The sequence below is a fragment of the Stylophora pistillata genome, chromosome 10 (assembly GCF_964205215.1).
Source record: "Stylophora pistillata chromosome 10, jaStyPist1.2, whole genome shotgun sequence".
NCBI lineage: Eukaryota > Metazoa > Cnidaria > Anthozoa > Scleractinia > Pocilloporidae > Stylophora > Stylophora pistillata.
This window is the reverse complement of record NC_142528.1, coordinates 30,937,731-30,949,136: the sequence shown is the minus strand read 5'-3', so window position 1 is coordinate 30,949,136 and position 11,406 is coordinate 30,937,731. Positions and strand designations below refer to the sequence as shown.

The window sequence follows — 11,406 nt, the reverse complement described above, 5'->3', positions numbered from 1 at the left end:
AAGCGTTTTTGAAATTTTTAGTTTCGTTTTCTCATCAAACTCTATCATGAACTCCTTATAGGGTTTCAATCAACGCCTTAAATTGTTGCATAGCAACGTCAGGACGAAAACGTTGGGGCTAGGGAAAGATTTCCGTATAACCCCATACTAATAAAAAACAAAGCCGTAATCCCAAGGGTAATTTGTTGTTTTGCCTCTGCTTTCTTTTTTCCAAGAATTGTAAGCATAATGAAGTATGGGGTTATACGGAAATCTTACCGGCTAGTCCCTTCTCGGAAAACCAAAATTCTTCGACCAATAAAGGAATGTCATGAAGTCATTTTCTGCTACAAACTTATTAAAATTCTCTTCTTGCTTTCGTACGAAAAGGATAACATTCTCTTGGCCAACTGTGTTGAACTAAAAAAACTGACAACTCAAAAATATTAATTCCTAGTTCGTCACCTTGAGGGATATTGACGAGATAAAGGTTAGAACTGTATAGCCAGAAATTCATCAGAAATTTTAAGAGGCTCACAATGGCTTTTTCAATTTCAAAACTAATTCTTCAACCTTTGTCTCTTAAGAGTGATTAGTATCTAATTTCTCCTTATCACTTCTGAATCAAAAATTACGGTCATCAGAATTACTCTTGTTTTTCTTGCAAAGGACGAATTTGTTGTAAACTGGCTAATATTTGGAACCGAAAAATTTGTCAACAATCAAAATAATAGTGAAATATTTTCAATCCTTTTGGCCAGGTTAGCAGTGTTTCCTTTTTTGATAAAAATTTATCAGAATTTCTTGGCTCCAGGTATCATTTTCAAGTTATTTCCTCAAGATTTTAGTTGAATTAAATTTTATTTCTCAGCAATTCAGATTTTAATCTCCAAACTTTCCCATTCTCCTGTGTTGCAATTGTCGGCTGAGAGGTCTTTCCACATTACAAATGGCGAAACCAAATGGCTGGTTCAAAGTAGAGGATTATCAAAGAAACATATCTTTTGGGTGGTTCAACAACAACAAGAAAATCACTTTGTCACCAGTTATACAGAGCACATTAAGACTGTAATCAGCAAATTCATTCTCCTCTTTTCACTCGATGAGAAAAGGAAATTTCCAATTATTTAAAAGCTCAATAGATAGAGCGCTGGACTGTTGTGCGGGAGGTCCAGGGTTCGAGCCCTGGCCGGACCAACACTCAAGGTCTTAAAATAACTGAGAAGAATATGCTTCCTTTCTTTAACATCAATAAATGGTTAGATATTTTAGTCTTCTCGGATAGGGACGAAAAAATGGAGGTCCCGTCTCCTGCAGAGTTAGAGGTAGGAGACGTTAATTTCCCACGCACGAGTATACTGTGTGATGGATGTCCTCCCCTGGGGTGGGTTGGGTGGGTGCTTACAGGGCCGTTCTGAAAACCACTTCTGTGAGAACGCACACTGTCTAAAGATTATTATCTATCTATCTATCTATCTATCTATCTATCTATCTATCTATCTAAGCTCTGAACTTTAAAGTTCGCCGTTATATAGAGTATCAACGAAACTAAATAGGCGAATAAACTTTCGTTTACCAGAAGCTTCTTCGCGACAAACATAACTGAAAGTGGCTTCACAATTTCTCTTTCGCTTGAGTTTGACAGGAAATTTTGCCACTGCGTAACTGGTTTAGTTGCCGAGGGCATTTAGACATGAAAAATCTATCTTAATAGCGTGTTTACGAAAAAGTCTGTTTGATTTTTGAAGCAGTTTTTGTTGATTGTTTATGCGCTAGAAATGGGCAGTCGTATTATATCTCTAAAAAATCTTTTGATTCTATAAGGTTTTTTCTTCGTTTTAACGGTCAATTTTGTGGTCTGTAAATTAAGACAATTTTTGAGAATTCTCTAAACCAGACACAAGGTTTCATATGCTAAACTTTTACATGGACAAGAGAAGGTAGGCAATCGGATTTTCAGTTAGACGTACGTTTTTCTTAAGAGATCAAAGTTTTCTATATTTCTTAAAATTGCTATTATTCATTCCATCGATTGGACCCGACGTCATTTGGAACAGCATTTCTGAGATGTGATTGGTCAGTTCAAGTCACTCTGTTCGTTTCGTTGGTAATGCAATGTCGTTAAAGTCCGGTTGTAGGATGTGGAAATCTATTGGGAGTTGACGGTTTTTCTCTAGGAGTGTCTTACGTCAGTAAGAACATCAAGAGCTGAGGCTCCAATACTGAATTCTCATTTCTCGTCGCGGCTAGTGCCGCCGATAAAGAGGCTAGGCAGTTGGAACATGTGATCTTGTCCAACAGTTTTTGTCTGTTATGACAAATATCCCGGCCCATTTTCAACGTTGTTCACTTATGTTTCGTCTTATATAGTCAACTTGGTTGCTTTACGTCAAAGTTAGGTCAGTTTAATATAAAGATAATGGTTAACCTTCGTCAACCTTCTGGTGCGTTGTAAACTTCTTAAACTCGTCTCAATGAGTCTTAACAGTCGTAACTTTACGTGAGATGTCTTGACATATATTTGTTTTGTAACACCGTCTGCAAAAATTTTTATCCTCTCCAAGATTCTTTTGATGACTGTTTATGTCTATGTTCTGTCAGTAAATTTTATCATTTTGCAGGACGGTAAATCTAGCGTAGCCAAGGTGGTGTCGTTTCGTTTCAAATATTTTTTCGGTAAAACAAAACTTTTTAATTTATTTTTTGATTGCCAGGTTCTCTTGTCCATTGTAATAATTTTAATGAAGCAAACGTGTGAATCTTTTCAGGTGGCACTGACCGTTGGATGAATTCCAACACGTTTTCCTAACAAAAAAATTATCGAAAACCGGAACAGTGAATGCACATTTTTCTTCCCATGGCTGCTTTGACAACAAAAGTGAAACATTCTTTTGAGAGAGTTATGAATTATTTTGTTCGCCAATTTTAATTTTTTGAACAAGCTGTTTCATGCTCCTTCAAATGCTCAGTTTTTTCCTTAAAATATCATTGCTTTCAGTGCCACCTTTAAAAAATCCAACTAGAAGGGAGGCTGCCATCGCCCTTGGGAGTCTTTTTTCGTAGAATCGCTACCCACCGTTTTTGTTGCGTGTCTACCTTGATACTCAATTACTCCGGTGAAGACACAATGGTAAAAATATGGCAAGAGTTCCATATAACCCCATACATTAATTATGCATGGAGTGTTGCAAAGAAACCTTTATATTTAGTCTTTATGAAGCGAATGCATAATTAATGTATGGGGTTATATGGAACTCTTTCCGAAAATATCTTTGCACAGGTTCTTGTAAATTTACTGACGGCAGTTTGTCCTCCTGTATTCTTTGATCTTTGCTCTGCTTCATCATCTCACTCTTCCTGCAATAGAAATTAGCAAAACAATTTTTTAGTCGGTTGATAAATTTTAAACTTTCCAAATCATCGATAATGACAAATAAATGTGGGAGGGACGGGGGTAGCGAACTTAAAGTGTGACAGAATTCTTGAGGCAAAAACGAGGTTGGCGTTGGCTACACAGAGTGCTGGTTTTGAAATGTTCCACCACAATTCTTCACAGGTCAAGAGTAGCGATGAACACAAACTTTAAACGCGTGTGGCTGCGTTCTACGCGAATCTCGTATGCCATCGCCCGATTTTTATCGAAATGTCACTAATTTTGAACAATTTCCTTTAAAAGGTATACACAGTATTTTATTTAACTAGAGACTTGGTCAGTTTCTTCTACTTTGGCATTAACGATCGACTTGATTTGCTTGAGGTCGGACGGAGGTGAAACATCAAGCGAAGCGAATCGAAAGCACACTCGTTCACTGACCAGTTGTTCCTAACCCCTGCAGTCTGAGAGAAAAACATATCTAAGTAGAAATCATTGAGGGAAAAACGAATGCTGACCTACAAACGTCCTTCGAGGGTGAGTCCAGTTCCAACAGCTAGCATACTCTCGGCACAAAGTGCTGTGGTTTTTACACGTCTTCGCCCGTCCACTACCTGTTTGGATTGAGAAAACTTTTCAAGTTGCTATGAATATTGAATATGAAAACAGACCAATCACTGATGAATGCGTCACAATAATGACGCAAGTTTTGTTTACACACCCCCTAGGGAGCCTATCAGAAACCCCCTTTAAGGAATGGCTGAGGGTCACTTCACGTGTTTCTCATTCTTCAACTTTGTTCCCGATGCATTTTAAAAATTTGGAATCCAAGAAATAAGCATTGGTTTATAGCGATATTTAACACACAAGACTCTTAAATAACGAAGTATAAAATGAGAAGGAAGACAAATCATTAAAACAAGAATAAAAGCAAAAAAAAACAAAGATTGAGAAGGTAAAGCAATCTAAAAAAATCGCGACTACTCCAGAACAGGATCTCCCAGCTTACTGGCAACAAATAAATCACCAATATGCAAAGATATTTGAAAGACTGTTTAACAGCGAGGTAGAAAATGGGTAGGAAAACGAATCATCAAAAAAGCAAAAAAAAAACAAAACAAAACAAAAACAAAAAATAAAAACGTAAAAGCAAACAAAAAAAAGGCAAGTCTCCCGGACGGGATCTCTATCCTGACTGGGAACGCTTTAGCAGTACAATGCTCTACCCACTGAGCAGCGGGGAACTTGTCATGAAAGGCAATAAAATTTTAAGATTATATCTAACAGGTAGACTATGAACTGCAAGGAACATGTGGGCAAAGATTCTGAGGAAAAGTATTTTGGCACGAAGATAGGCATTGCTACAAAACCCCTACAGTCTGAGAGAATAACAATTGAAGTAACAATCATTTAGAAGCAACCCAATGCTCACCTTCAAACTTCTTTCAAGCGAGAGTCCAATTCCAACAGCAAGCATACTCTCGGCACAAAGTGTCGTTGTCGTTACTCGTCCTCACCGGTCCACGACCTGTTTGGTTTGAGAAAACTTTTCAACTTGCTATAAATATTGAATATGAAAACAGACCAATCACTGATGGACACGTCACAATAATGACGCAAGTTTTGTTTACACACCCTCTAGGGGAGGAATGGGTAAAGATCAATCATGTGTTACTCATTCTTCAACCTAGTTCCCGATGCATTTTATAAAATTGGAATCTTAAAAAAATACATCAGTTTATAACGACATTTAAGACACATACTTAAAGAGATATCAAGTGGAAAAAAAAAAACAAACAAACAAAAGTATTGGAATCTATAACTGACAACAACACTGATTTGACGGCCGCTCTGTAAACATACTTTAAATTTTTTCAACCTCTTACAATATTTAACTGGGAAACAATATGTAACTGCAGTATACCGAGTAATTAAGGGATATTCTAGACACATTGTGTTAGGATGTAAAATCGAGAAATCCTAAGAGTAATGTTTGTTTGGCATAGCGTAACTCCACCGCACACAAGCACCAAATACTGTGTTCCCTCTGACGAAGGGCTAATGCTCGAAACATTACAATTAGAAAGTCTACGGTGGCCAGTTTACATTAACAAGTCAGTTGATCAAACTAAATTAGCCTGTTATACCCCTATCGACGCAGCATCACATTTCCTTCAGAAACGTATCCTCTTCATTCATACACAATAACTGAAAAACTTAAGTAAATGCGTTCAATCAGAAAAGGAACCTGATTTAATGCGATTTATCGTCGACAAGCGGTGGTAAAAGGCGGGGATTAAGAAGGTAACGTATCTTATGGGTCCTTGTCGACATCTCTAAAGTGCAGATTCCATGTGGGACCAAGTGGAACTCGTAGATAGTGGGGAAAATACGAGAGCGACGACAACGAGGACGTGGCAAAACAAAAGATCTAAAGGGCAGAACAATAGAAAGGCAGTTACGTTGTAAAAGTTTGTACATTTCTCAGGCGTCATCTGCAAAAAGAAAAGCGCAAAATCACCAAAATTTGCGTGGTCTAAGGACAGACGCATAAACGGCGGATTATTCAAGGTTTTATATGATAATATGATTGAGATCCTTGATTCCGCCCCTACTAAATTTCAACTTCAACTTAAGGAGGCTATGCACATAAACTGGGAAAAGCCTAATTTAAAGGCCCATTTTCAACCTAGATGCCTTGCGCGCCCAGATCATTTTTCATATATGAAAAATATGCTATTTTCCTCGAAGTTGCGGAATCGCTTTGATATCTTCTTCCAACTTACTAATTAGGGCTTTCAAAGTTCCATCTTGAATCATGTGCGAACAACAAACTATCATAGTATCCATATCAGTAAATAGTTTTTAATTCTAACATGTATGAAAAACGTGGAAAACGTCATTTGAAAAGTTGATGCCGCCGAAGAAGCGGTCTAGAGGAAGGCCGAGTCTGCCCGGCTCGGCAAAGGTTATTCGACTTCGAGAGTCTGTGTATGATTTATGGAGGGCAAGGAAAACAACAATGGGTTTCGGTAACACTACAGACAGTGCTTTTGCAGAAATGTTATTGCATTGTTCCTACGATGGAACTAGAGACTCCGGGGAGATTTTTTCGAGGTGAGAATAATTATTTGACTGATTTTTACTTGAGATCCTGAGATATGTATGTAAGCGATCTCATTTGTACAAGTCATTATTCTATAATTGAAATGCGTAAAGTAAATCAGTTTTGGCCAATATTGGTTATATGTCTATATTTTATTTAGTGTTGAAGCCGAACAATTTCCTTCAACATCAAGTAAGCTTTGTACAAGTTTTATACACAGACTCGATTTATGATTTTTCAGTCTCAAATATTTAGCTGCAAATTTGTTTACTGTGTTCCTCACCAAATCTTTGTTTTTCTTTTTAATAGTGTTTGTGAATGACTATCAGAGTTCGCCATTTAACAATAGCGCGATTCCAAAACAAAAACAAACGACTGCAAAGGATCTCGGATGAAAATGGGCCTTTAAACCAACAAGTTCATCACGTCAACATGACGCTTACACTTTAGGCTTTATATTCTTTCCAACACTTTGTTACTCATTCAAATATGTAATTTTTGTCACTTAATCATAACTAATTATGCATGTTTCGCCTAGTTGTTATATAGTCCTAACGGTTTTTCAAATATTCTGTAACTGACGATGATGTTCATAACATCGAAACATGTCTTCGAAATTAAAAAATGTCGTACTCCTCTTGAAGATAACATTATGCTGAACAGAAATTCAGATTTGCTGCTAAGAGACGGAAAGTACATCTAGCCATCCGAGAAATTCTATGCCAAAGAATGAACTCATTTTTACATTGACACTGTACTTTTCTCAGCGTTGCTGTCCTGACTGCCTGAGGTTCTGAGTGACTTGTCAAGAGTACTGAGCACAAGGCTGACCGTTGCACTGGTTAACGGTGGTTACCTTTATGAAAAATCAATAGGACTATGATTGAGATTAAAACTGTACATCTTACAACCCATGGGCGTAAGAGTTAGATTAATTTATGTTGTCTGATGTTTCCTTCCTTTAAGGCATCTTAAAGATTTTACTGAAAAAAAACATTTTCTGTCTTAATCTGTGACCTGAGAGCTATTAGTATTTAAAAGGCATATCTTAGAGACTTTCGAATCAATTAAACTTGGTAAAGTGCAAGACTCTTTTACACGAAACCCGCATAAATGGTAATTTTTCAAAGTCAATATAAATAATTAAGAATCACGCCTTAAAATAGGACAATTACACTTTTATAAGGATGCGCCTTACCCGTTCTATTCAATATCAGGTATTAAGAAAGTTGTTCGTTGACAATAAAGAAAATTTTTGCTTTAAAATGCCCTCCACAGATGTTTGTAAAGCTGTCTAGACAGAGACTGGTTTTGAAAAAAATATATAGCGCCGCTCGAGCAATAAAAACAAGTAGACAAACCCATAGACAATGCAAGGAACCACCTAACTTTTCGTCAATACCTTTATCTCAAATGTGACGAACATATTTGACAGAAGTTATGTATAAAAATGATGTCTAACTGAAAATAGTTTATAAACATAACAGTGTAATTCAAAGATGACAACCATAAATAAATAATTGCCAAGCTGTCACTTAAAATTTTTAAAACCTCGATTTTGAAAGAATCTGACTAAGGTTGACAGCATCTTTGCTTCGAGTCACATTCGCAGCTGTTAAGATGTCGTTTTATTTCACGTCAGTAGAGAGCATTTAATAATTGTAAATTACGTGATAACTACACACTGTTATATCTGAGAAAAAGTACGATTTGGCATTGAAATGTTACGGGTGAGTCCCACAGATTCAAATGAGTGAAAATGCAATACGTAGGCGTCATATTAATTTTAACTTAGAAGGAATTTCGAGTACTTAAAAACATCTTAATTTTCGCGCAGTAATCTTTATAGATACCTTTTTAAGTGTTAATGAAGGTTTTAGTAACTTTTCTCCTTATTAGCATATGCCCTTTTTCGTGGCTTCATTTTCCATTTGAATGTTTTGCTATTATCATTAATACAAATTGTATTGAAGCATAAAACGTGCGTTAACGAGGTCATAATTTGCATTACAAACCCATAGTGAGACCACCTGAAATAACATAATTTGTAACAGTGAATTCACAGTCAGAGAACATCACGCATTTTCCAAAGGACTGGTTGCTTACTTCAGAATATCGCGTTTAACTTTTTGTAGACTTGCCAGGTAGGTTAGGCCACCGTAATGCCTTTTAGAGATTGAGGAGCAAACTCCTGGAATTTTCTCCAGAATCGAAAGTTAATCGAAGTTAGCAGTATCGAGGTTAGTTAACTTGAAGTTGATGTCAAGTCAGGGGTTGAGGAAATACTGTTAACCGGATCCATGGGAAATTAATGTGCTAGTTAAACGCAGAGTGCATTAACTAAGGAAAAAAAGCACTCTCGAAAAACAGTAAGAAAAAAGATTCATGTTTTCCACACTCGAATGTTTTATTAAACAGAGACTCACGCCCTTACTTCATTTACTTTCGTGGGGCGTCGCGCCAAAGGTGTATACGAGAAACTTTTAAATACTGCTCTTAATATTCATTTCGGTCCAAGTCTGCGTGTCAGTTCAATAATAAAGCTGTGCCGTACCTCCATGTTCTGTAAGACTATTTTCCTACTGGAGTTAAAAGCTCCTGGCTCCGGTCCAATCGTCTTTTTGAGAGAGAAATCTTCCGTAAAAATGGTCTATTCACCAAGATATGTCATGAGATTTGGTTATGTTTTGTATCACAACAAGCCTTGCTCTCCAACTTCGTTTAGTATGCCGAATTACTAATGCAAGAATTTGCTTTAATGTTGTTCCATATGATATGGGCTTGAAACTAAATTTCATTCATCAAAGTTTCTTTAGTAAATTTGTTTCCGTGGTATGACTTCGGGATAGTTACTAGAATTCTTGTCGCTGATAAAAAGAGCTTTTTTTTGTCGATAATCATGATTATAATTTAAGTTGAAGATACATGTAACCTCGTTATTTTTTAATTACAACGCATCTAGGCAACGGAGTTTACTCCTTTGAAGGAAGTCGGTCAACCAAATATTTTTTTTCTGTTAACGTTATCAGCGATTCATTTAGAATCGGATTCAAGTTCTCTCTCGGCCGAGAAAAACGTGAAGAGAGAAGAAAAGTAATAAGAGAACCTGGACATGGTTTTTCATAATGACGATTACTAGATAAAACGGATCATGTATCACGGACAGAACAGGCCCAAATTCTATTCACAGCGTTACATTTTGCATTTTCTTGTGTGGTTATTCCGGTTATACGATTTTTCTTCCGTTTTAAAAATAAAGAGATCATAAATCAACTTTGACCGTAACATGTTTAGATTATTCATTCAGCAAGCATTAAAAGCGACATTTAATTAAACTAAAATACAAGGCAAAATACGAGCATTGTCCTAGGACAGGCCAAACGTACCATACTTTTTTTCATGGAAATCATCAAGACAAATGCAGTTTCATTCTGTTATAGATAGATTTTTCACCACTTTCCTGGTTTCACGTATTACGCAACCAAACGATGTCTTATTTAACAGCTTAAGTGCTGCGCTCATCACGTTATGCCAGAGTCAAGGTTAATGTGTAGCAAACCAATATATATGTGCAGAAGGACAGACGAATTGGGGTTGACAAAATGCCAAACTGTTTACCAGGCAGAATTGACTCACATCGAGGAAAAAAATTCACAACATGATTCCTATTTTCATATGGAAATAAATCGAGCAAGCGCGAAATAATGTTTTGGATGAATGTTGCGGGGCAATTAATAATTAATGTGACATCATGGAGACAGTAATAACATCTATTGCCTTCTACATTAACAGTTTTTTTACCTCATAAAGATAAGGTAACGTGTTTCGTGTGGTATTTGACAACGCTTTTCTTTCAAGGTTTTAAGAAATAACTAGTTGCATTCCAGGGTTTGGTGTTCATTGGAGAGATTGGTTCGATTTTGGTACCTAAATGGTTTCTTAAAATAATCAGGCAAGTTTAAACTTCTTTCAATACGTTAGCTAACAAATAACTCAGCAAACAGACCATCGCTTGTATTAAAAAGGGCAATATTAACTGAGAGATCTAGAAAATGCCGAGCTTTAGCTGATCTCACAGAGCGACAGCTATCGGGAATTTGCCCTTTTGTCCTTTTGTGTTCCTTTTCAAGTGGGCTTGTGGTCTGCGACACTACAACTTTCGCCAAGGCTGAACTCTATTTGAAACACCTCAAGAGGAAAATATTTTACCACGAACGAAAAAAGCAATTAAAAATATTTGGTTTAACTAATCAGAAACAAAAAGCATCGTGTTTCATATTCCAGAAAAGAATTCTAGAATCTACTCTTCGTCACTAACAGTAAAATTTTAAATACTTAATAACTAATCAGCGTGGTATGAATTGAAATTAAAATTGAGAACAGAGCGCGACTCTTGGGTCACAAAACACAACAGCAATGATAAATGAAATTATGAACATTATCGAACATTTGAGGTTCGATTTTCGTACCGATGTATACTTGCTGTATGACGTGTAGATATAATCAGTTAATTGTAATAAGTATTTGGTATTACTCTGTCACTTGTGCCTGTTAAGTCAATAACATCCAAGTTTTCATTCCTATATTTCCTTTCAGGTGCATTACTGTAATAATCTAGTTATGGGAAATTTGGTGATAACTCAAGACAACATTGTTGTAGCGTTTCCTCTTCTCCTCGCCAGCTTGTTGGAAAATCTACTATCATTGTAAAGAAGTTACTCGTTAATCTCCTCCGCGAGTTAAAGGATTAATTGTTAATCTTCACACCTGTCTCAGAGCTCGACAGGTCTCAGTGTTTATTGAAGCCTCACCACACAGCATTAGACGAAACGTTTTCAGTTCCCCATCCTCGACGGAAGGGACAAAATTGAACTTTGAGTTAGGTTTTAAGGTGTACTTTTCAATATCTGTCAGTCTGAGGTTTGTTTCATCCTATTGATGTAAATGG

At 36.6% G+C, this 11,406-nt stretch overlaps 1 protein-coding gene and 2 long non-coding RNA genes across 5 annotated transcripts in view; 1 reads left to right on the top strand and 2 right to left on the bottom strand.

Annotated features, from left to right (window-relative positions):
* LOC148722679 (uncharacterized) overlaps positions 1-11,406 on the bottom strand; it is a 25,559-nt gene that overhangs the window by 2,072 nt on the left and 12,081 nt on the right. The window contains exons 2-4 of the long non-coding RNA XR_015992349.1: positions 4,785-4,880; positions 3,871-3,966; positions 1-3,336 (exon numbers count right to left, since the gene is read on the bottom strand). The exon at positions 1-3,336 is cut by the window's left edge and continues 2,072 nt beyond it. This is a non-coding gene — a long non-coding RNA (uncharacterized LOC148722679). The remainder of the gene's footprint in view (positions 3,337-3,870; positions 3,967-4,784; positions 4,881-11,406) is intronic.
* On the bottom strand, positions 6,748-8,361 carry LOC148722680 (uncharacterized). The gene is made up of 2 exons (XR_015992352.1): positions 8,312-8,361; positions 6,748-7,314 (listed from the first exon to the last, which is right to left on the bottom strand). It is a non-coding gene; the product is annotated as an uncharacterized LOC148722680 (long non-coding RNA).
* Positions 8,446-11,406, top strand: part of LOC111322489 (gamma-aminobutyric acid receptor subunit gamma-3) — a 9,329-nt gene continuing 6,368 nt past the window's right edge. The window contains exon 1 of one of the 3 annotated variants that reach the window (XM_022925594.2): positions 8,446-8,602. The gene's annotated coding sequence lies outside the window, so the exon portion shown is untranslated. Of the gene's footprint in view, positions 8,603-9,068; positions 11,379-11,406 lie in introns of those variants that run through there. The other 2 variants (XM_088735553.1, XM_088735551.1) reach the window with 2 other exon arrangements.